Here is a 26,461-nt window from a genome sequence, read left to right on the forward strand (position 1 = left end):
GATCGATTTGAACAATGTCATTGATATAAATGTTGAATAGGTAAGGTCCTAATATACTCCCCTGGGGGGCTCCGAACACAGTCTCTTTTTTTGAGGAATGCTGATTATTTATTGAAACATATTGGGTATGATTACTTAAATATGACTCGATGATATTGTGCGCTATGCCACGTATACCATAGGATTCCAATTTTTGCAACAAGACTTTCCTATTAAGGGAATCGAATGCCTTGGAGGTCGGCCCTGCATTCTTCTTGTACGATCACCTTTGAGTAGATATGGGACTTGATTAGGCGGTAGGTTTCTGGGGTGGAATATTGGAGAATTTTAGCGTTTCGTTATCTGCCCACTCCACTGCCGTGATCAACGCTCACTTAAAAAGAAGGCCATAAAATACTCCTAACACCATTAGGGTACACCCTCTGCAGCTGCCACAGCAAATTCTGAGTTCAGAAATAGGAGATTAAACGTCTTGCTAAATTTTGGACGCTGCGAAGCCTTGTTTCTGTTTTATACAACAAAAACAGTTATTTGGGCTGTTGTTTTGTACAACAGCCCCAAGCGTCATTTTATTGAAGCGGCGCTGTGGGACAGGAAGAAAAATAAAATAAAATGGAATGCATGACTCAATCATAGCAAGAAAGCGGAAGGGCCTGTTTTAGAATAGCTGCGCAAGGATATGGAAAAATGGTTCAAAGAATTTGTGCACCTTCAAACCGTGCACAAGTAAGGACTGTAAGAAAGAGAAAAAAATAATTTAAAAGCTCCGTATCGTGGATGACCATTCGATGCCTGCGAGAAGGTTCTTTATTGCAACAGGCCCCCCAAGGCACTCACATATTTCTCTTGCGGTAGTCACCTGCCTTTGGACATTTCCTGGAATTGAGCGGAGTTGTTAATGTTCACAAAGTATCCCGCCAGACCGAGTACGTCACAAACGCTCTTTCCGGCTCATTTGCGCAATAGTTCTGGGGAGTGCTCTTGACCTGTGTAGAGTGAAGCGCAACAAGTGTGGAAGATTAATTGTCACCCAAGACAAGTCGTAGGTACACAGAAATTTATATACCATGTATTCCACAGATAAAGCATGATAGTTGCTACGGTGATTGCTAACAAGGCAGACGTCTCATACTCCTTGCACATGTAGAGGCACTGGCATAACTTTGGAAAGCCGAGAAGACTGACTAGTGGACTCAGCCCGTTGTATCAATCCTTCTGTCGATATAATTTTCAAATGCATGGATTACCTTTCCCCCCGCAAGAATGTTTTAGTCCAGCTGTGTTCGTCCTTGCTATAAAAAGTGGATTATGGCAAAATCTTTATGTAACCAGCTCACCGGGTGCCCAGTCGGCCTAACATAATTGCACCCATTCTTGCGAAAGTGCATAAAGCGAGCAAAACAAAAACATGACAAAACAGCGCGCACATGAATCCTGAGCTGCCCAAAGCTGGTACGGTCTATGCCTTTAGGTAACGATAGCCTGACGCGCTAACTAGAAGCTGTTTTTCTTTGCTCGGATCAAAGGAAAAAATAAAGGTTTAAACTTAGTATGGAGCAGAAATGGAAACGAACTAGCGATAGAATGGAATGTTGTGGACTCAACGTTGACATCAAGCAGAAAGCGGGACTCGACTAAATTGAACAATGGAGAGTTACTGGTCCTTAATTGCCCCCTTTTTAAACCCAAACAATTTGTTCACTCGGACTAAAGCTCATTTTAGCTTTGTAACATTTATCATCTCCGATATTTAGAAATGTAGGACCAGCCGACCTATTCGTAGTAAAAACTCAATTTAACGAAACCCCATTTAACGAAAGCTAATATTTTATGAAGACATCCCGATCCCCCTTTAGACGCCCACAGACCTCAATGGTTTGACGAAATCGAAATAACGGAAACAATATCACAATTTCTCCCGGTTTAACAAACCCTTTCTAAAAATATGCAGCTAGAAAATGTTAGTTTTTCGTCCAGTTTGTAGAGTACCTCTCAAAGTTGATTGATTAAGCGCCAAAGATAACATGGCGGAGCACCTTTGTCCCGCTTTTACGAAACTGCGCGACGCAAAACGGGAGTTGTAATTTTGAGTTTAATTCAACGAATGGCGCCAGCGGTAAAAAGTTCGCGGTCGAATTTTCTGAGCGGTCTTTGTGTTCTTCATTCGCCATCGTTTTACATGTAGTTCCTGGGCTCGCACTGTTCGTCTATATTATTGTCTGTTAGAACTCATGCTGTTTTTGTGAAGTTCAAGTTGTTAAGCCTACGGTCCGTCTACTCGTGTCTAGTCGTGCTACACGTGTGCGCGGAAATGGTGTGTGCACGCAAGCCCACCACTGAATCATGTGACCGGTGTGTCGGATATGGAACCCGCCGAGTCCCGTGCACCATCGGGAAGATGCCTCAGAACACCTTTGTCCAGTGGACGAAGGGCCCGGCGGGATAACTCACTCCGACTACATGAGCGCCGAAGCAAACGCAGTCACTACGAACTACGGAAGTTCTGGACTACGGAAGTATCTTCCGGCTTGTAGAAAGCGTGGAAGAAGTGGCGGCTAAAGACGCTGAAGAAGACGTTGAAGATATTTGACCTCCCGCGCCGACACCGGGTCAAATGATGGATGCCCTTGATATGCTGCGAATGTTTGCTGGAACGCACGAGGATACGGAAGACGCGCGACAAACTTGCGAGGAATCCGTGCGGCCGTTGTTTACAAGACGCACGTAAGCAGAGATCACCGACTTCTTTTGTGGAAAATAAATTTGTAGTCCCCCGGTGGTGCTTATTGTTCAGGTAACAATTATCGTGGTTTCATTTCATTCACGAACTAATTCGCGAATACCCTAAACTGAGTTGAATAGGTTTGTGAGTGTATAAGTATTTTTATGCGTTTTTTTTTCTTTGCGAAAAGAAACATTTCCTCGGACACACTTTTCTATGGCACGCTGCCTAGACAAGGGGTCATTCTTAATTACGTCCTGTTGAAAAAATGTAAATACAGCTCTATTTATCTAAAGGCATGGCGTTTCGAAATTAAACTTTTCGATGACTTATGCTGAGGTAATCGTGATGCCGTTGTGTTTTCCGGTCTTATCGCGTCCGCTTCGCTGTAACACGCAGGGGCATTTTTTTTTCGAGGACGTGAGTCTGCCAAGTCTATTTGGTTACCTAGTTGAGTCGGTGCTATTAACACTGACGCACTATGTCCTGACTTGCAACACGTTGACCACAGTATTGATGTTCCTTCAAAGGGTAGGGCTAACTTCGCGACTAATAATGCAATTCGAGAACATTTTTAAGTGCAGAGCACTTTAGGCGCCGCTCGCCTTGTCCTAGCTCGCTTGCTCGACCCAAGTATATTGAGCACCAATGCGGCGTCCCGGCGTAAAGCTGTTGTTCGTGGTGCCCCACAGAGGCTTTGAAGGCCAAGTGGTTTATGTAGTCATAAGCGTTCGAAACTCGTGAAACGCTGGCGCTTGTCATACACCTTCCCGTTGTTTAGCGCACAGAAAACTATAGGTACATTTGAGGGAAAATATACGTAATTAACCGGCAGCGCCCGCGTTCCTATAGCTGTGGACACCCGTTGTGTTGCTTTTTACGATTGTAAACGCAAAAAGTGTCAGTGCAACGCCGGCACGTGCGGGAAGAAAAGCACAAAGAGAAGAGAACTCCCGCTGGCGCAGTTTCGGGCGGGGGCCGCGCGGGCACTGCGAAGGCGGGAAATTTGAATTGCATAAGGGTGGAGGGGGGGGGGGGGGAGGGGGCGGTACAGCGCATTATGGCGAATCACTGCTCTGCACTTCCGACAGCTTTCACATTGAGTGGAACAGCTTCAATTTTATCACTTGCAAACTTGCTTTCTGTGGTTGAACCAATTTCTCCCAACCATCACGTTGTTGTATATCTATTTTTACTGAAAGGTATATCCTTGTGGGTGGTCGGGAACTAAATAACGATGTCAATCGGTGATAATAAGGTATTCTATGGGCAAATTATGCGGAGCGATTCACACAGCTTTATATCTACGGTACCTTGTTATAACACTTATGACAACATCGTGACTTTCATTAGCGAAATAAAAAAAACGGCGACACGAATAGATGTGGTTAGGTGAAAAGCAAACAGAAAATTAATGAAAAGTGAGACTCTCGTTACCATTATACCTCTGGCTCACCCAAAATGCGCCACACAAAAATTCACCATCAGGGCAAGTTTTAATCAGAGTTGAAATAAAGGAGATTTAATCGCACATCTCGCCGAAAGTTATTACTTCTGGATATAGTTTATAGGTGCGCGCAGTGATATTGTGAAACGTGTGTATGTTAGTGCGTAGCACTTAAGCGTTCGCTGCTGTGGTTTGGCGTGATTATCGGCGTCGTAACCGAGCGGCCAAAGGAAGCACCGAACACAGAAAAAAAATTACGCCCACCTCCCCTCGCGGGAACCCTGGTGTGATGCGACGCTGAGGGGGGTTCAAGCGCAAGCGGAGAGCAACCGTCGACCAAAAGGCCGCCGGAGAGCGGCACACCGGTTACATGCGCAGCGCGCCCGAAGGAAAGGACACCGCGGAGAGAGAGAGTACTGCACATGCACAGCACCGCGCGCAGCGCCGCCCACCGGCGGAGTGAGAGCGCGCTGGGCCGCACACCCGCAGATGTTGAGAGAGAATGTTCGCTCTCATCTGGGCACGCGCCGGCACCAGTGCGTTTTCCGCGGCTATGACGCAACACAATCCAACACAATCCACTTTAATCCAATCCAATCCAAATCCAATCCAAGCCAAACCAAGCCAATCGGATCCAATCCAATGCCCTTCGCGAGAGTGTTCGCTATCGGAGATGAGAGGGGGTGAGCGGAGGAGAGTGCGGACACCGCCGACGACGACGGCGGACGCACGCAGGAAGGACAGGGCCGCCGACAAGAGATGCTCTCATCCAGCGGCCGTGCTCTCAGCGTCGCCATAGAGAAATAAAAACTCTCTATGGCGTCGCATCTAAAAACGGAAAAGGAACGTGGGGCGAGAGTGTGAGGGGGAGTGTGGTATGTCGAGCCCTCACGAGGCATGCTGGGCGGGGGAAACGCGCCACGATATAACGCCATAGCAGCGCATGGCGTAGTTCGCTCGACAATGACACGTCCACTTGCTTAGATGCAGTTCGCAGTCCTTTCACTAGGCGCAGAATGAGATCACTTCCTGAGACGGAGTTCGCGCCGCCGACGCAGAGGCTTACCATCGTTGACATTCGCGCGGGAGGTTCGAACACGATTGACAAGAACATGCTGGGCGGCGGTGAGGCGCTGCGACATAGCGACCGAGCAGCGCGCGCAGCCGTGCGTTACTAAAAAGTAATCGTCAGACAGTTTTTGAAGGCAAGGGAGTTTCTAGTGCAGAAATAAGCAAGGGTGAATAATTTTTCTCAATTCTTTCGTGGTGTACAGGTATTGCGATGACTTCAGCAGTTCACGCGTATTGCTTCACCAAATACAGGAGTTTGGAAGTTACAAAACAGTGTTGCTTACTCGGCCTACTTGCCATACTCACCGAAAAAAACTTCAGGTCAATTCTAGTCGTGCTCAAGATTAACAAGTCGCCAAAAATCAAAGAATTGATATAAATGCCTTTTCACAAGAATTTAGACATTAAAACTGCTTTCTCGTGTTTTGTGATCCAGGTTATTGTAAGTTCCCAAAGAATCAAAGAAGGCAATATGAGTTACTTTATATAAGTATGCTGCGCGCCATAAAGTGAAAAGCTATGGTCTATCTAAGCTCTTCCTTGCGGAGGTCAGGTAATAAAAATCACGTTAAATGTAATAACGAGTTGTTACTGACTCATGATGTTTTGTCGTCTCTTCCGTGAGGGTTGTTAGTACGATAAGGTGCAAAACTTTCCTAAGAATTTTTGAATACTCAAATGGTAGTTTTCAACGCTACCATACGGCTTGTGGACATTTTCTCGCTGATGATAATAATGCATGAAAGCATGAGCGAAACTTTCGGCTAACCAAACATTTTAGATTTTAGATTTAGGTTTAGATATTGAGGCAACCATCTGGTCATGCTCTTCAGATTTCGTACTACTTTTATGTTATGCTGTTTAGCGTGTAAAATATTGTAGCCTTACATCTTTACAGTACGGTGTTCTTAAAGAGCTTATACTGGGCGTACTGTTATTTGTCTTGTACGTTATTGACTTTGCTTCTGCTTCACATTCTTCCATATATAGTTCAATAAGCCGATGACAGCGAATTGTGTTTTGCTCCCAATATTTTCTACTGACCAATGTCACATCAGCCCACCGCTTGGAATCTATGAATTGTCCTAGGACAAATTTACTTGGCGTTAAAACAGGAACAATATGCTTTATTAATGCCCCTCGATAAAAGCTCTGGCAAAACATTTATCTCCACAGTCAGGGGTTTGTTGTCCTTGTTATTTTTCTTCTGTGAAATATGCCTCGACAATAAAATTTTCGGCTTTGTGTTTTTATATAGTGACCTTTCTTGGGATGCCCAGCTCGCTTATGTATGTTAAAATGTGTGTTAGAAAAATTGGGAGTATAAACTACGGCTTATAATCACTTCCTATTCAAAAATAGTTATTGTAGTGTCCCTAGCTGCTACAGTCGAACACGGATATATCGAACTCCAAGGGGATCGCGAAATAGTTCGATATATGAAAAATTCGATATAAAAAATATGGGCTCTGAGACCTCACCTATGGCGAAAGATCACTTACCGATGGGTGCATTCAAGAATGACAACTAATTCCGCACTCACGACGCAACAGGACGCTTTATTTCCGTGAAAAAAAAATCGCTGATCTTGGCCTGCTTCTTCATCCTGGAAATGAAATTAAAGACGCTGGTCTCAATCTTCTCGAGGCCGTCCAGGTGCGACAGCCTAGTTCCTTCCATGTCGCCGCAACAACGGCGAATCAAGCTGAACGCAGCGGCCACTTCACCCGCGGAGTACGATCGTGTAGCCGCCTCCTCGTCCGGACGATCTTCACCACTCGAGCTATCGGCCTGGGTTCCTGCGACCGCAGCTACAATATCGTCGTCACCGAGGCTCGAAACAGCCTGAACATTGGTGTCAGCGTTCACGAAGTCGTCGGCAGACACTCCGGCTGGAACAGCAGCCGGAAAAAGGGATGACAACTTACGAAACGTGTCGCCCATGCACTCGTCGTCGTCGTCGCCGTCTTCGCAAGCTTCGGAAAGTTCGGCCGTTACAAAGCCTGCCTTCCGGAAGCAGTTGGCCACGGTCTCCTTCTTCACGCCGTTCCAAGCGCTTGTCATCATATGTATGGCTCCCAGCAGGTCAACCTTAAGCTCGGTGCCCACGCGGAGGTCCATCAAAAGCCTATCGAGGAGTCGCCTCCTGTACCCGAACTTCGCCATGCCCGCGCATTCCTCCACATCCTCCTCAACCTCAATCGGGGATGCAGCGACAGCCGAACAGCACCTACCAGCTCCCGCGGCGTTCGATATACCCGATGTCGGGAAAAATACGGTTCGATATAAACGTACGAATTCCTATACTTTTACACAGAATTTTCAAGGGGATAATTTATGAGTTCGATATAGACAATAATTCGATATACCCGTGTTCGATATATCCGTGTTCGACTGTATATGGTGTGCTCAAGTGAAAAACGTGTGTACGGAAAACGTTAAACAACAATTTTTACTACGCAAGCGCGGAGGGTACACATGAATGTACTAGCACAAACAAAAGAGAAAGGGTGACAGAGTGAAGTGCTAGCTAACAGCCGTTCATTCACATGGAAAGGAATCCTAACATGGAAGGCATGCATAATGCACAAAAGCAAACTAATTATGCTGACAAAAGCAAGGCGTTACTGGTAAGCTACGCCTGAAGCGGGAAGTAAACGTCGTGCCCCGAAAGCCTTACGTAGGCTGCTCTGATTCACTATATTTCTTTCCTCCTTATCATTGCCAGCGCTTCTCGTACCTCGTAGGTTATCTTGTAATTCTAGGGAAGGAAGCTTGAGGTGCTCTCTAATTTTGGCGAGCATCCACATCTCTTGACATGCAAGAATTTCTTCATGTTGCAACTTGTTCACAAGCGTGGGGTAGTTTTCACTTGGGCCAGTCGGGTCGCTGTATCAACGACAAATTTACGGCAGCACCGCAAGGCTCGCAACATATTGAACACGCGGAAGTTTGGCCGTGCATTTTAAGAGATGCGGATGTTCGCCAGAATTTTAAAGCCCCACAATCTTGTTTCAATAAAAGGTGTGAGTGCGCACTGAAGCATGGGAAGCGTTCTCGACGTTGTTGGGGGAGAAGAAATGGCGCGTAAGCGCAAGAAATGCGCTCGGCGCGCGAAGTTCACTTCCTGCAGCAGGCGTAGGATTTGCGGTCAGGTCTTGTTTTTACGACCCTAGTTTTGTAGGAACGTGTAACACGAATGAAGCTCCCAAACGACGCAAAAGTAATAAAATGCGCTTCGTGAAACAGCACTGTTCAACATGCGCTAAGGCGCCTTTGTCGCAGATGCTGCTTGCCGATACAACGCGGCGACAGGTTCGGGCGATCAAAGTAGTCGGGTTTGCGCTGCTGAGCCCAAGGACGCGGGTTCAATTCCCGGCCGCAGCGACAGCTTTCCTGGTGGAGGGGAAAAGCGAAAACGCCTGTGTGTTCGAGGTTTCCGCGCACGTTGAAGGCCCCAAAGTGGTGGAAATTGATCCGGAGCCGTCCAGTACGGTGTGCCTCATTGCCTGTATAGCGACGGCGCGTTAACACCACAATCAACCGAAGTTGCCAGGTAAACCAACAGGTAACCCAGCCATTTCGCACATCCCGTATTATAACTTTATATGAAGTAATCTTGCCGTAAAATTAGCTGCGAGTTTGTAACTAAAGCGGAAATTGGTAGCTAAAATTTATACAGCAGTTTTTGGGCCGTAGCCGTGTAACATAGCCACGCCAAATAAAATACCAGGAAATTGCTAACATTTTCAGAGAAATCAGCCATGTCTGATTGCGTGCAGGTTTGCATGCTGAACTTGGAATGCGTTTAGAGAATTCCCAGCTCAGCTCTCAAAGGTTATAACCCGCATATAAACAGGGTAATTTTCGTATGGATAAGTTCAGTTAAACTTGATAACCCGAATGTATAAAAGCAGAAAGGGCCGCAAGGACTGCTGGCCATGACACCACCACGACACTACTGCAGCAAAGAGCCCGTTTAGGGGCAGCATGGCTAAAGCTACTGTAAAACCGTGCCGGGGGTAAAATGTGTTTTAATCATGCATTGCAGCACTGATAAGGCAGTAAGAGCACTAAAAAGTGTAGTTCACATTCAAATTCACGGCTTGAAGAAAATTATGTCATATTTCCGTGTTAATGCATCTTTTACACCAGGTGTAGTATTGTCGCATTCGCTAGTTGTTTGTGTGTTTGTAAATGACGCCAAGCTTTCGAACAAAGCCTCAGGCAAGAGCGGGCCACAAGGAAATCTTGTGAGAAATGTACGGCAACAGAAAATGAGGAAACGAGATCATGCGTACCGTTGACAACGGTGGATACAGCCCGAAATATACAGTGCCGCATAATTTGCTGTGAAAACCAGAACAGCCTTCAAATAAAAGCATTACAAACAATAAATGAAACACGGAGCTTGATTTTTTTTCTTCAAAGAGGGGTTGAATGCCATATAATTGAAAGGGGACCTTCTGGACGACCAAGCAAGCAAGAATTCAGTGAAAAAGCCATTAAGCGGTTGGTTTTTGGCCCTTCAACCACAGAGATGTTCCATACTTGGGAGAAAAAAAAATGCCCGACGATTACAATAATTTCCAATACACAAGCTGTGCGCAGCACGAACTGCAGTATTCTCTGTCAAGGCGCATAGCTGCTGTGTCTCAGGAAGTGATCACGTGATCAGCGAACGTACGGCGGCGCGCTCTACACTGCCGTAATCTCGCAATGCGTCGGCGCAACCGACCATCTTTTGTAAATCGTGTTTGAAACTCCCGCGCAAATGTCACGTGGTTAGGATGACCACTAAACGAGGACGACGACAAAGGACTGGAAGGAGCGATGAACGTGCTGCATGCGGAACTTGAAAAAACAAGACGGTTGCTTTGATGGACGCCGGGTTTTGCGTTTCCTTTCTGATGATGCGAGGTTTGGCTTACTGGCATCATTTTTTTTCTTTTAAATCCAGCACTACTAAAATTCCTTGCATCTATTAAAGATGCCGCTTTTCCCTTTTGGCCAAAATTACAACCGAAAATTCCCTTAGAATTGGAAGTCCCCGCACGGAGCATCACTGATGAACCACCGAGGAAGGCCGGAAATGAAACAATTTACCAGTAATGTCACTGGAACTGCACCCGAAATATGAAAAAGTTGGCAATAAAACTCGCCTTTACTGAAGCCCTGTGAAAGCTGACGGAAGCGGAAATTCTTGAGAACAAGATGCGAAGCCGACGTTTGTTCACGCTTGTATTGCGATATATTTGCGCTAGTCTAAACAGATTCGCGGAGGCCGCCATTTCACGCACAGGTCGCTGAGCCCTGCACCATAAATCCAACAGGCTTTCGCGCTGTCACCGGCCTACAAATATGGCCCGCAGCACTACTAGGTGCTCCCCACCCCCCCCACCCCCTCTTCCCATGTCCGCATGTGGCAGCGGCATGTTCGTTCTATTTATGTCACTATTAGGTTTGCCAGATCCACAGAAGGAAAGGTCTGTGGAATATTGCCGAAAGTAGCCAAAAAAAGCCGCCATCTTAAAGAAAATGTTCGAAAATGAGCCAGAAAAGTTGCCATTTTCAGCAAGGCGGTACTGGAAGTACTTTTTGGCTACCTTCGCCGAAAAAAATCACTAATTCCGACAAGTAGAAAACCGTATTACAAATTATATTCGTTTGCTGCAGACCGCGGTTGATGACTGTCTACAGATAAGTTAAAATATGCAGTTCTAGGTAAAGCATTCAAAGAATAGGAATTACTTGGGCTGGATGTTTGTTTTATCACTTCTTTACTACTTTCGCTGCCTCATTACATTTTTGTGTCTACACACTTCGCACCCATCTGCAGGACATCTAAAGCTCCGGTAAACTAGTGAAGCATTACACTTTAAGTCTATGGCGTTGCTTGAAGGGTTTGGCGCTATTCATACGACATCAGGTGCAGGATCTTAAAAAGAGCAAGGCAAATATCGATTTGTGACTGATTTTCTGGGACCTGTTCTAGACTTTGCCAGATAACCGTCATCGGCCTAAACGTTTGTTCTCTTCGGTTTTTTCTGTTTGTCTCAACGGGTAAAAAGCACTGAAAAGTCATGCAAGGCCTGTTTTTGGAAAGTGGTGGATCGGACGGGCCAGGAAATATAGAAAATTAATAATGCTCATAGGTGACAGAAAGTAGCCAGGTCGCGCTGCACTGAAATGTCCGTCGCCACGAGTCCTCCAAAGTCGCCAGTTTGGCAGCATCGGCAGCATCGAAAGTAGCACTTTTACAGTGACTCACTATAAAAGTGCTACTTTCGATGCTGCCGATAATCTACAAACCGTAACATATTGACCTTCCACCTCCTTGACTTGTTATCAGCCAATCACTCTGGCACATAAAACATCTGTCTAGCCCATCAGACTCATTATGTAACCTAAAATGAAGCGGCTTTGATTGCTGTCTCAGAAGCTGTCGTGACGAAGTACCACGCCCATAAAGAACGAGAAGTAAAAGCTAGCATTTATTTAATGTAAATCTGATAATTGTATTACCGCCACACACTCTCAAGGAGTGGGAAAAGACCTCGGCACTGCTGAAATCATTTTTTGTGCTATATATGCACCCTATAAAAAACCGGTCTCGACAACGTGATGAGTGCGCACATAAAAGACCGGACATAGCGGGTTAATGTGTGGTCATCTGGCGCTAAATAGGCTAAAATTGGTTCAGCCTCATAAGGCCGTATCGTAAACGCAAGGGCCAAAAAGATAAGAAATATCTTGTGGAAGGGAAGGGTTATGAATAGAAAAGGAGATAAAAGAGTTTACTCTGCAAGACAATTAAAATTCTTGAAGTGTGCGGGATAGAGACGCCACCGCCAGTAATTCGAACAAACTTGCTAGATCGCAGTATTTGCAACTGGAGTGTAGCCGGTATAAATACAGTTCCGGGAGAGCCAGGGTTTCCAATAAAATTCCAGCCAATGCTCGAGAGTACGATAAGCTCCGCAGGAGCAGTGTTCTACGTGTTCCACGCGAATGGTTTATTCAGAACCCTGATGTTCATTGTAAAGCACCTACAAAAGAATTGGCTGGAAATACTCAGCAACGTATCGATGAATCCGCGATATTCTCCTCCTGAAGAAACGCTCCTGGCATTTTTAAAACTTCCTAAAGGACCCTGCAGTGATGGTATTCTCACTGTTTCGCCATTCCGAGCTGCAGCGTTTCTTTCTTTTTTAAGCGGAGCGGCAGCCAAGGTCACTGCAGTGCAACAGAGCAGTGCATGTCAGATTACCTTCATGCCTGGCTTCGTTGGAGACTTTGGAGATTACCCACAGACAACTGTGTGGAGAGGAGGTAGCTGGCGCCATTAGGTTCAAGATCATCGACATCCTTAGCATCAGATTTAAATAGCCCGTTGTCTCTAATCCCTCCTAACCGGCCAGGCTATATCGCCCGTTGGCGTTGTGTCAAGTCATTTCGTATTCGTTATGCCGGTTACCATCGTTGCTCCTGGCATAATTTTCCGGGAGATGCTTTACACTGCTGGCGTTTTGCATCACCATAGCGCAATGTGCTAATTATGCTGCAGAACGGTGCCTATTCAACGCTAGTGCTACGAAGAAATATAAGTTTGAAATGCGGGCTGGCCATCGAGTATAGCTCTTACTTCACAGCTCAACGGGGAAAACGAACGCCAGAACGAGGTTTGGCGAAATTTTAAAGAGAAACTTTCTATGCCTCACTGATGGTGCCGTTCGTCCGAGTAAAACAGACTACAGGAAAATCAACTTTACACCATGAGTTTCACAAAACGATGATGATTATAAGCGAAAGTACATAAAGTGGTCGGAATCGAATCTATACTTCCCTCGCGTAATGAAGCCGACGCCTATCAGATCGTGCCATTCCGACACGGTATATAGTTTGGATTTTGAACTAAGACTCGCGTTGCATGCGAAAAAAGCTTCTCGTTTTAATCATCGTTCTCTCTCTGTCAAGAAACGGGCTTTGATTTTATTGCATCCTTCTTGAACTGTAACTGTCCGCCCCTGCGGCCGAATATACGGCTGTGAAAAAAAAGGGCACACACTCTAAAATGCAAGCTTGATGGTTGAGGCTGTAGTAGCAGCCAAAATGCAGCCTTCTCGCATATAGCACAGAAAAACAATCACAGGAAGTGAAGGAGAGCGTTTATGACAGAGCACTTCAAGCCGCCCTCAATGACCTCTGGTGCCTTCAGTTGAAACAATCGACGCGATGCGAATGCAAGAAAATTCGACCACATATTGTTTGTCCTAAAAAGCTAGTTATATCTGCAGGGGAAGAGACCTTGAATGTTGCTGGCGGTATAACAGAGTGAGCCTCATCTGTAACAAAGTGCCATTCATTATAACGCATTGAAAAAGGATGGCGTACATGCTGTACGTACGAAACGATGGTAGAAAGTTGAAGGACGCTAAGGCGCGCTGGTAGGCGGGGAAGTGTATCCTCGCCGGTGCGGTCATGACGCGAGAACATTTTGGAGGCTGGCAAATTATCCACTCGCTTGTAGCCTAAATGTTACCTTATCCAATGCAACAATAGCTTTAGACAAAAAGGTACAAAAATTTGTGAGAAAGGTCGAGTAATTCGTGAACCTGCTTACCTGCTTGCTCATCTTCTCCGTTTCAGCATCTTTAGGGTGGCGTTAAAGGAACGCCAAAAGCCATACAACGTTTTATTCTTTCTTTTGTTTAACATGAAGGTGTATTGCACTAAGTTCTGACCAAAATTGCGTGCGTGTATCGGGCGGCGTGGAGAAAAAATCTACGAGCTCGCTCTTCAGCTGGTGCAAGATTCTCTGCAGCTCTGAGTCTATAATGTAGGTGTCTTGAAAGACATAGTACTGAAGTTTGCTGACAAGACGACTATCACTACAGCGATTTTTATTTTATTTACTTGTCGCAGTTAGTTCAAAGGTTGTAAACGTTAAATAATTCTGGTCTGCTGTTTTTACATTGCCGTCTACACAGGGAGTGTGGTTACAGGAAACGGCTGTAAGTATCGTTTTATCGAAACTATCCCGAAATAAATGACAGTGGCCTCCTTATCTCTCTCAACTTTGGTTCCGGAGAAAATTACGAACGACGTTGCTGAAACCGGAAAACAACACCGAACAGGAGGGCGAAGAGACAGAAAGGAGTTATGCAGAGTTGGATGGAGGAGAGAGGGGGTTTAAATTGGGAGCTATGGTCAGGGTTTCGCGGGAAGTGTATGCTAGAATAAAAGAAAACAAAATTCTCTTGGATCCTGATTGCGCACTTGATGCATCATCAGGATGTGGTGCTGTACAGTTTTATATCCACAACTCATTTAAATTTTCATTTTATTAAAAAAATCAATGGGAAGGGCACATGACCCCTCCCAGAAGCTCCCAGTCTTTTGGTGACCTTGAATACGTTCAGTTAGGAAAGTTTATTTGGCGCGAGTGTATTCTCAGCATTTATTGATACGGGCTGAAGCTTTAAACTGGAACCAAGCAGGAATGACATTGCTATTTAAAACGACAAGACTTTCAGTTGGTTACACAGTCAGTACTGATGATTCCGGCATCTCTCTTTCATGCCACACCACTTTTAGATCTGTTCTAAAGCGTCATAAATAGAAAGCCATCCACGTTACTGCCATGATTATCCGGTGTAGAACGACAACGGTTCTGCCATAGACGTATTTTATTTCTAGGGAAAGGGGTGAGGAGGCTACGGAATGTTAGCACAATTAGAGGCCAGTAGCTCCGGTGCAACAATGCTTCGTCTTTATTCCTAGATTTATTTCAACCGGTTTAAAAGCAAAATAGTATGTTTGAAGGACCTCCTGCAGATAGCCTGACGAACAATGCTCGAAAACGACAGCTGAGAAAGTTTTTGGTGAGTACCTGCTTTCACACCTTAAACAAAAGCATAATTATGGGTTGCCTCTATAAATCAACAGTTTAAAAACTTGGGTAGTACTTGCACTGAGGAGCCACTGTAGTTTAAGGAATAACACCGGCACTGTACCCCCGAGTGGGTCCACCTACGTAGGCCAAAACGGGCTTACCCGACAATTTAAGTTCTCTTTAGTTTTTTTTTTTTTTAAATTGACGGTCATCTGAGCTGACCGCAGTGGAGACATAACAACGGCCATCATGCAACAATGTCGCAGCCGCTATAACGCGAGCACTCACGGTGTTGCTGCCTTGGCGCAGCGATGACCTTCACTGCCGGAAATGCCGGGCTTCCTCCGACGACGGGCTGGCGGCGCTCGTCCGGTCGCGCCGTGCAGGTAGCGGGCGTTTTCGGGGCACTGCTCTCCCAGGGGGCCCCCGGTCGGGAATGAAGCGAACACCGGTGCAGCCCAGACTCGCGCTGCTTTTTCTCGGGGATGCTGCCTCAGCCAACGACGCCGCCGCCGCCGCCGCCGCCGCAGAGTGGAAGAACAGGTTGACCCCCTGCGGCACTGCCCCCCCCTCCTGGCTTTTCGGCGGCGGGGGCAAAAGACGGGGGTTATTGGCCCGCCCCCCACCACCACCACCACCACCCTTCGGCTTGGCGGTGCCGGCAGTGCGGCGGCTTCCTTTCCCCCTTCTCTCCGCAGTTCTTCCTCTACGCCCTCGCCAGATATATGACGTCATTAAGCAGCGAACACTAAAGCTGCCGCTCACGCACAAACAGGAATGTACACATGAACAGACGCGGCGCGGATGCACCGCAACCAGGACCACAACCGGCGCCACTCACGCGTAGTAATCCGCGCGACGTGCTTCGTATCGGACGCTCAACGCGCGGAAGGACATCGTCCCTGGAAAAATGCAGTAATGCGAGGCAGGACCGTTGCTTTTGAGGGTCGATGATGCGAATGTTTTCTTCGATGTAACGTCAGTTGCTTACAATTATGTTTAAGCAACTAAAATAAGAAACTTAGCAGCGCTACTCGTTTATATAGCTCCAAGGGTAACAGGAACACCGGTTCCTGTTCCTTCAATGCCTGAGTGGGCATTGAAGGAACACGTTACTGCAACACCGCAGTGAGGAGTCATTTTCTCGTTAATTTGTCAAGAAAATACGGAAATAATGCTGTTGAAGATATTATTATTGTTTCATTCTCAAGCGCACATTATTTCGCGTAATCATTAGCCACATTTAAGTTTTCATCCGCGGTGTTTCTGACGTTGCCGTAACATCCCCAGGGAAACTAAACAGCCGCTTTCCCGAAGCGGTTGAGGGAGCGGAGAGGTGTTGCCTCCCAAGCGCTTGCGCATCATTATGAATTGAGAGACAAGGCAGTTCAGGGGCGTAACTGGAAAGCGGGGGGAGGAGGGGGCGGGGGCAGGTGGTACAAGTGCTTTTGGAACCACTTGGGAGAGCGCGCCGAGCGTACCTAGTCCAAACAACATGTGCCCGAGGCAAAAAAATGGCAGCGGGGCTACGCGACCGTAGCGGGAGGTTAGGGGGGGGGGGGGGGGGAGGGGCGCAGATGCAAAAGCCGCTGTTGAAGAACGTGCCAGTTTGGGCTAGTTGGTACGGCATTGTAACAAAGGATAGCGCTAAGGAAGGCAAGGGCGAAGAGAGGGGGAGTTTGGGGGTATATCCGTTGTTCTTTTGGATTGGGAGCCCCTCGATGATCCGAGAACAGGTGGTGCAGTCGAAGACAACAACGCTGATTTCCAATGGCAGCAGTCTTTCCACTCGCCCCAACTATTCCTCCTACCTATTCATCATCGTCATCATCATCATCATTATAAGCCTGTTTGTGCCTACTGCAGGACGAAAGCCTCCCCCAAAGATTTCCAGCCACGCCTATCGAGTGCCAGCTAAATCCATGTTTTCCCCAAATTTTCGTAGCTCCTCTACCCAACGAGTTTTTGGCCGACCCCTATTGCGTTTGCGGTCTATTGGCAGTCACTCAGTAAAACGGATGGTCCACCGGTTGTCCCTTATTCGCATCACGTGACCAGCCCATGCCCATTTCTTCCGCTTAATTTGAACTAGAATGTCCTCCACCTTTGTTCTCTAATCCATGCGGCTGTTTTGCTGTCGGTCAACGTTACCCCTAGCATGCGGCGTTCCATGGCCCGTTGTGCCGATCTAAGCTTCTTTTCAAGTCGTTTGGTGAGACACCAAGTTTCTGTCCGTAAGTTATTACTGGAAGAACGGATTGATTAAATACAAGCTTTTTGAGTGACAGAGGAAGCTTACCAGTCCGGACGTCGGAGTTCTAACCAAGCGCAGCCCACCCCATGCTTATTCGGCGGGTAATTTCCCGTTCATGGTTTGGATCAGCAGCTATGACTTGCCCAAGATATACGTATTCGGTGACTGTTTTCAAGACTTTATAGCCTATCTGGAAATGATGTGCCTTGGCGTGCTGATTCGACATTACCTTGAATTTTTTTGCGTTTATTTTTAAGCCTGCAATCATACTTGCTGAGCACAATTGGTAAAAGATGCGTTGCAAATCCTGCTTGCTTTGACTAGACAAGACAATGTCGTCTGCAAGTCTTAGATGACTGAGAAATTCCCCATTGATGCGTACTCCGGTTTTCCTCTACATGAGCTTTCCAAACACACCCTCCAGACAGGCTGTAAATAATGGTGGCGATATCGTGTCCCCTTGCCGGAGCCCCTTTTGTATAGGGACTTTACAAGTTCTGTGATGGAGCCGTATAGTTCCCGTACATCCGTCGTCTATATCTTTGAATCGCGCAATGTATGCCTCGAGGATGCCGTGATAACTTAACGCGTTTATTACTGCTTAAGTGAGCACTGAGTCAAATGCCTTTTCATAACCTAATAATATCATATACAGCGGCGCATTATACTCTTAGCACTTTTCGATTACCTGGTTGATAGCGTGAATATGATCTAAAGTTGAAAAGCCCTTCCTGAATCCGGCCTGCTCTCATGGTTGTTGAAAGTCCAAAGGGGCACTGATGCGGTTAAGAATTACCTTAGTAAACAATTTACAGGTAACGGAGAGGAACCTGATGGGCCTGTAATTTTTAATCTCTTTGGCATCAGCTTTGTTATGTAGGAAAACTAAATGCGCATTTTTACTCTCCTTTGGCACCTTTAAGAAGCTCAAGCACTGCGAGAATAGGGCTGAAAGCTTTGTTAGCACAACGAGACCTCCGAGGCACAAAATTGCATATGTAATTCCATAATCTCCTGCAGCTTTGCCTTTCTTCAGTGCTTGGAGCGCCGTAGCTACCTCAGGTGTAGTAACCGCAGGAACCCGATCCCCATGATTAACGGAAAAAACTTGTGTCTGAGGTAGGGGTAGACGCGAACAGTTTTCAGAAGAATTCCTCGACTATTTTCAGTATGTCATCAATATTGTTTGTTATCTGACCACAGGCGTTAAGGAGTGCATACATTATATTTTTGTCAATAGTGAGCTTCCGTCTAGTCGCTTTCAAACTGCCTCCGTGTTTCAATGTTGCTTCAGTTTTTGCTACATCTTAAGCACGAATGTCAGCAGCATTTCTTTTGTTGATCAATTTGGAGAGCCCCGCCATTTCTACGTGGTCTCGCGGAGTGCTGAATAACATTTTCCGGCGCTGATCAATAAGGTCCTTAGTTTTCTGTGATAACTTGGATTCAAATGCGAGCTGTTTATCTCCTACGGCTAGTGCCACATGCAGGACTACATCATTGCAGAGTCTACATCATTGCTGCTATTAGACAACGCAGATAATTTTTTTTCAAGTAAAAATCGAAATTTTTCCACTTTCAGTCCCACGGTAGACAGGTTAGGCATCTTCTCATTTAGCATCTTTAATCTTTCCGTCCTTAAATCGAGACTGGTACGACTTCTGACCATTCTGTGATCACTTGTTTTAATCCATCCAATACCCTGTACATCGTGACTCATGCGGGGAGTGCCAGTTAGAATGAAGTCAATTTCGTTGTTCGTTTCACCATTCGGGACTTTCCAAGTCCATTTTATATTCAGTCTTTTTCGGAAGAAAATTAATGAGTGTTTCTTCCGGCGTAAAGCAGTATAACCCATCTGACCTATTTCCGTAAGAACTTAACAATGCACATTTATCGTCTGTCTGTTCTTATAAGTACCTTGGTGCCCAGATTAGCAGTACTCTGCAATGACACGGACATAATAATTATGTTACTAATAATGCCAATCGCATGCTTGGCTTCTTACGCCGTAATTTTGCTCTTGCTCCAGTGTCTTTAACGCTCTTACTACACAAAACCCTCGTTAGATATAAATTGAAATATCCATTTTGGGGCCCTCATATGGTGATGTTGTCTTCATTTTTGGAATCCATTCATAACCAGGCTGCTCGTTTCATTGTTACAAACTACTCGCGAACCGCTAGCATCCGGTCAATTAAATCTGCTCTTAAAATAAGTGACCTTGCTTCTAGAAGAAAAATTGCGCGCTTGTGCCTTTTTCATTAGATTTACTTTACTAACCCCATTTTCAAGCAGGCTCTCATTTTTGCTCCATCCTACAACTCCGCAAGTAACCATCACAGGTTCAAGGTAGGGGTTCGTAACTGTCGCGCACGCCCCTACTTTTACTCATCTATTCCGAAGACCTGTTGCGACTGGAACCACCTCCCCGCCTCAATCGCCAGCATTCCGGATTTTAAATCATTCAAAATGGCTGTAACTACTGTTGTATGAATTTAACCACTCCCCTCTGTAACGCCTTCGGGCTTTGAGAGCATTTTAATACACAAATAAATAAACGTATTCATAATGCGCAGATTATTCCTCTCGGCAAAGTAAACGAGCATGTCTCCGTGGTTGTCTCCGTGGCATGCTCCCCTATCTGTGTTTCCGTATTTTTCATTAATTTCGCCAATAATGACTCTGTACCGAGTTTTTACGGGTTTAATTGTTAATTCAATGTCTTCGTAAAATACGTCCACAGCGTCATCATAGTAAGTGGATGTAGGCGCACAGCCCTGCACCACATGCAACGTGTGCTTCATAGTGAGCCCAATCACGAGAGATGGTGCACACTCATTAATATAGTGAAATTCTACTACATTTCCTGCTATAGCCCTATGAACCACAAACACTACACCGAAATGATGGGTTTCAGAATGCCCGTGATAACAGAAGATATACCAGTACGAAGCACCACAAATCCCTCCCCAACCCTTCTTACCTGGCTTAACCCTACTTTCGAATATCGGATAACTCATGTACAAGAACAGATAAACTAGCTTTGCTCGAAAGAGTTCCAACATTAAATGTACAAATATGTAGTTCCCATTGGTGGCCTACCCAGACCCAGAGTTTCTTAGCCCCTTTTGCTGTACTGCATGCCTTCCCGCCGCCATGGGTAGAGGCTATGCAGCTGCGGGGACGGAAGGCCGGTAGTGTTTGTCAAATCATTAGGAGTTTTTTGGCAAATATACTCAACCAGGGTTGCCAAATCCTCGTATGGTAAGGAAATGCTGTTAGTGTCCCAGGGGGCCTGACGTAGTATGGTTGAACCTATCTAGTACAGCCTCCCGTCGTATCCGGCGATTGTTATGACCAGACCAGGCAGCATTTCGGACCTGGTAATGTGATGGAGGGCGGTTTGTGACACGCTCCATTGATGCACATTATCTGTTGCATCTACAAATCACCGTATTTTGCTGAATGGTTATCGTGCAGAGTAGAGGTACAGTCCTTCCCCCAAGCGCAGTCATATTTTTCAAGCACTGTCAAGCACTTTTTTCATATACACATGCGTTATTGTGCAATATGTACCTTTCACTGTAAGTGGGGGAGGACAGCGCTTTGACAAAAAAAAAAAAAAAACGCTTTGTGGCAAGTGGACACAGGGCGCAGGGACAGCAGCAAGGCTGCCCCTGCTCTTACTCTGCCCTGAAGCGCTTTTTTTCCTCCGCCTCACTATTGGTCCTGCTAATGGCGAATTCCATTGGGAGAGCAGGAGCAATCAAAAGCACTCTGAAAGTGCTCTCTCCTGAGCAGGCGTGTTTCAGTGGTCGAGCGTGTTTCAGGAGCACTGTCATTCAGTGGTATAGCGAGATCACTTTCGCTGCTCCGAGAGCAGTCGGGAGCAGTCCGATCTGCTCCCGCTTGAAAAGCGGAGTAAGCACAGTACGAAGGAAGTCACATGACCTTTAACGTCGTATCCTCCCCTTTTTTTGGTGTGCGTGTGTGGTGTGTGTGTATGTTTTTTTTTTTGCGTGGCCCGGAGAGCGTGGCGGTGTCCATCGTGCATTTGCAACTTTGCGGAATGGGCAGCGAGCTCTACAAGAGTGCTTCCTACCGCCGCACGTGCTTTGCCCAGCTTTGCTTAAATGTTTTTCCGGTGCTACATGGAGCGACGACATGGCGCACGCCGCCGCGTCGCTACTGGGTTGCTCTCAGTGACCTTCATGGCCAGAATAAACGGTGCCGTTCAGTAAACAGACCCAGTGAAGGAGCTTACCATTTTGGTTGTACGTCATTTAACGATTCTGCGTGGGGTGGGGGCTTTTCTTCTACTGAAATATTCGTTATCACTTCTGAAGAACGCTAGAGGCAGAAGAGGAAAAAAAAAAAACGAACAGCGCCGGGGAAAATCGAACCAGCGACTGCAAGAAAAAGTAGCCGGCATTTTAACCTATACTCCACCAAGAGAGCTGGCGCATATGTGCAAAATACAGCCTCTTAATACGGCTAGCTGTTACTTGTTTTTGTCGTATTTGAGAGGCCCTCGTAGTGATACCGCCTGATCCTCACTCGCCGATCTTGCAGACGGGCCTCATATTGCTACTACTACAAGTAATGTGGCCGGTTCGCCCTTATTTAACCTGATAAATGCTATCGTGCTTGCTGATCTCGGCGGCACAAGCCACGACAGTCGGGTCGGGACCGTATTTTCCCCTCGTCGCTTTTTTCCTCTCCCACCTGCTCTTCGGGTGCGTGCCGCATTCTAACGGCAAGTGCAGTGGCACTGCTCCCGCGTGCTCCCAAGTGTTCCGTCCCATACCCCTCACTGCACGACGCCACTGCTCCTGTTCACTCAATGGAATTCGCCATAAATCAAGCTATGTCCTCGCCCCACTGCCCCCACTGCCGAGGAAAGACGTTCTCGTGGGAGGGGAAGAGTCAACACCCTGAATACCACTGTAGGCTAATTGCGCCGCCAAAGCCGGCGCCTGCATGACTAGTGAAAACAGGTGCTGCTCGACAATGCCAGCTTTAGGGATTAGCCGCCACAAAACCCTGCCGCGTCCGCCGTCAAACGGCTGCATGAAAGCCCCTTCCCGAGAAAGCCCCTACACGAGAGAGCCCCTTCCCGACGGAAGCACTCTGCGTGTCTTAGTTCCTTTGTTAAAGCTCAAGCCGCCCCGTGCCCTGCCACCTTACTCCGTCCGATGAAACAACACGAAAGGGATATGCAGCAAAGCGTCGCCGCTGCCGCCAGCTTTTGGCGCGGGGCACAAATCCTGGCCAATTTTGCTAAGAACCTCCGATCCGAGTGAACGTGGCGGTAAGTGAGCAATGCCCTCTGTTGTGGCATTGCACAACGGTTCGAAAAACACGAAGAGCGTACGTAAACACATCCATAACAACAAAATAACATAGATCAACATAAGTGGGAGTCGCACGTGGGGTGCAGTGCAGTGCTTGAGAACACAAACGGAGGCCCCGCGCCCCGTGGAAAGGTTGTCCTTTTGCGGCGAGCCGCACCTTTGTTCACTTGGGGTCGAGCGGTGCGGAGGGGGGCCTTGTGACGCCGCCGGATTGCCTCTCTCGTTGTTGGGGGTAATTACCGCATGAGAGCTTGTAAAGCGCGGGGGCGTTTTGTCGGCGGGCTCGCTGCAAAGAGCGGCCAGATACGAATAGAGAAAGACGCGCCGCCGCGTCTGAAGGGGTTGTGCAGTTCAAGGTACGCAGTGAAGTTGACATTCTCTATGGATCTAGGGTGTCGCCGATGGCGGAAATGTGTGACGGGAGAGTGACGGCTCCTTTTCTAATGCGCCCGCCACGTTGACAAAGACAGGAATTCCGTGCGCGCTGGGCGTAATTTCAGCGCTCGTCGTATGGACAATACATTAGAGGGACCGCCCGAGGGTCGATGGCCAACGCTCAGATTCGCTTTTAGGTGGTTGGGTTTTGACGTGCTTCTTTTTCATGAGTATTTGGGAGTTTGTGGTTGAGAGTGGATCACGTGGTTGGTTGTGTACATTTGGTTGTTGTTGACGTGGTCAATCAGTAGCCCAGTGTGAGTTAATATGTCCGGCCTCCCCACTGTATTGGTATACACGCCCTTGGAGGCGTGGTCTTTGTGTTATAAAACTAAACGTTTTGGTGTTCGTGGGGGTCGATCTAGAGAAGCCAGAAACGAGGGTCAGTCAACCTAACGAGAGTGGTCAAGAGACACTCCTGATATAAATGCATATTCGTTAATTGGTATGTCTTGAGTTGTCACGAAATTTCGTCGTCCGTAGATGTCGTCCTTCGTTGTCGTCGTCCGTAGGGCTCCACGGTCACTTAGTATTTCGTCTCCGGACCGAACATGATATCGTAGCGGCAGACGAGAACCAGTCGCTACGCACGATTCTATTCCTGCAAACCCCGAGTCCAAATCACAACTCACTCGTCGAGAGCTTGTCACCACGACGAGGAGTGTCTAGCTCTTTTTGGTACAGGGCGGTTCGGTACAGCGCGTCTACTCGGTACACAGGTGTTTCGGGACACGGGCGTTTCCGGACATGGGCGTTTCGGTACAGGACATTTAGGTACAGGGCGGTTTGGTGCAGGTCGTTTCGGTACGGTCTTTTCGGTACACGGACGTTTCGGGACACGGACGTTTCGGGACACGGGCGTTGCGGTACAGGACATTTCGGTACAGGGTGGTTCGGCAAGGGTCAGATCGGTACGAAACCGAATTCGAGGGAGCGTTTGAGGCGGCAAAATTCGCGTGCGTTTTTAACATGGGAGTGGAAAGCACGCAAATCGAGCCTGTTTATTACAACGGTTGTTGCTAGTATTTCTGCATTATTTTAGGCCAGTAAAATTTTATGTGGCCTTGCCAAAAAATGCCTGTCTATATGCGTAACAGTAGCCAGAAAAAATTACCTCGTTCATTACTTCGTTTCTTGAGCTACACTATCACCATGTATTTTATTTCGCTCATTTTATCAATAATCAGCGACAGTAAGTATTTTTGCACTTTCCATAAACTACAATAACAGCTGCGTAATTGAGCGCCACCGCAGGGGCATTGGAACTTGTAACTTTCCGACATAATGACGAAGAAGGTCTTGCAATATTTTGTGATTCCGTATCTGTGGGCGTTGCCTTATCCTGATAACGCAGTGCACATACCCAGTCATTACCAAATGATAAGAGAAGGTACCGGTTGTACATTGTCGCAGGCTTCCTTCCCGCCCTATCGTCGTTAGCAGTATGCTGGGTTTACTGTTTTTTTAATGAATTGGAACTTGAAAAGGGTCTTGTATAATATTCAAAGCTATCTGCAATGTTTTCTGCAACCTACAGAGATATATTTTTTGCAAGGACTAGTCGCTTGTAATTGTCAACGTTCTGCCGGAAAGGATACTTGTCATAATGTGGTCGGGTTTTATTCCTATCAGATATAAATGTCATCTGGAGCTCACCAACATCAGTATCTTTTAAAGACGATAGTCTTTCTTGGGCTCATTAAACGCGGAAAATTTAGCCTCTCTGTATGTGAGTTTGTCTGCCTGTCTGCATGTCCCTAGATTCAGCCGCCCGGTCAGTTTTTGCAGAGGTTGAACGACACCTTTATAGGTAGCATTTTGTAAACGCGTTGTTAATTAACGTGTTGTGACTGTGTCGATTAGCTCGCATCATGCATTCGCGGGTAATTCAAACGTATCGGGGCCCTTAAAGTCCGCGGATCTGTCAGTCCGCTCTAGTTACAAGCCCCCCTTAAACAGTAAATCACAAAATTTTCATAAATCATGGTACGAGGCTTATCTTTTTAGTATTTTCTAAACCGTCGCTCCCCCTCCCCCCACAGCTACTGAAAAACTGTCCACCTAGAATAACCACCCGTATGATTTTAACGGTCGAAATTTGTGTGTCGTTTTTTCAAAATTTGCTTTCGTTGAACTTTTACAAATTTTATTGTTCGAATGACCAGCCGAATCTTTTATTCTCAGCGTTGCTGAAACAATTTGAGCAGAGTGATTGTTCGTTGATTTTCCGCCTTGCACGTCTTTGCGCTCTTCCGGGTACGAGGATTCCGATCCCGTCGACAAAGTAAAATTAGAGCCATGACGACCGAAGTTTGAAGTATACTGTTAAACCTGGATATAACGAAGTCGACAAAAGCTATCAATTTTTCGCTACATTCCAGGTCTTCGTTGCATGCAGGTATCGGGTTAAGGTTATAGCGTGGATGAAACAGAAACGAAACCAGAATGCTTGAAATCAGCGAGGGTGTACTCATCATTAGAGAATTTATTTCACGGTGAAAAACTGCGTTACTGGCGCCTGCTGCTTTCGCACGAGCTTAGGCATTACACGGAGCTCCAAAGAAGCTAGGGCGCTTACCCCCGTATTCACAAACGTACCTTACGTATCACGTTTGCGTTTCAACTTGGGTTCCAAGCGCGTTTCAAGAACCCAACTTATGCTGAAAGCGCGCCTTTTCTGAAACTTGATGCTCTTTTTTCCACTCAAAATTGGGGAGGGGGTGTTCACGTGATACTGCACCAGAAGGCGGCTGAACTTCAAAATGCGAACTAGTTTTGCAAAAGAGAAAACATCGTTTTCTAGCAGCAGGACTCATCACCGACGAACCGACACTTCAGATAGCATTGACGACGCGCGACTACAGGTCGACAGGCAAGCCTAACACGTCAAAAGTTAACTCTCGAACCGACACCGCACTTCCGCGTAGAAAGACGCGGCAGTTCACGGTACGGGCGAAAAAAAAAAAGACTCACGGAATAAACTTTATTGAAGTAAAGGTGGAAGAAAGGGGAGTGGAAGAACAAGATGAGAGAGGGGGGTAGGAAGATTGGAGACAATGCACGTCGCTCCAAAAACTTGAAGTGCAGTTATTTTTGTCGCCTGGTGTCACGCTACACAATCTCAAGTTGGTGCTACTTTAGCCATTAGATGGCTCTAGCTGCTGCTTTAATCGTCATCATCACGGCTAATTTTGTTTTTGCGATTCTAGACGTTTTCATAGCTGCTGGCTCCTTAAGGCAGTGCTAGTACTTGGCAAATTAGTAAATTTCCTCCTGCCAA

This window comes from Haemaphysalis longicornis, unplaced genomic scaffold, assembly GCF_048455015.1.
Source record: "Haemaphysalis longicornis isolate Haplotype H1 unplaced genomic scaffold, Haemaphysalis longicornis Haplotype H1 scaffold_7, whole genome shotgun sequence".
NCBI lineage: Eukaryota > Metazoa > Arthropoda > Arachnida > Ixodida > Ixodidae > Haemaphysalis > Haemaphysalis longicornis.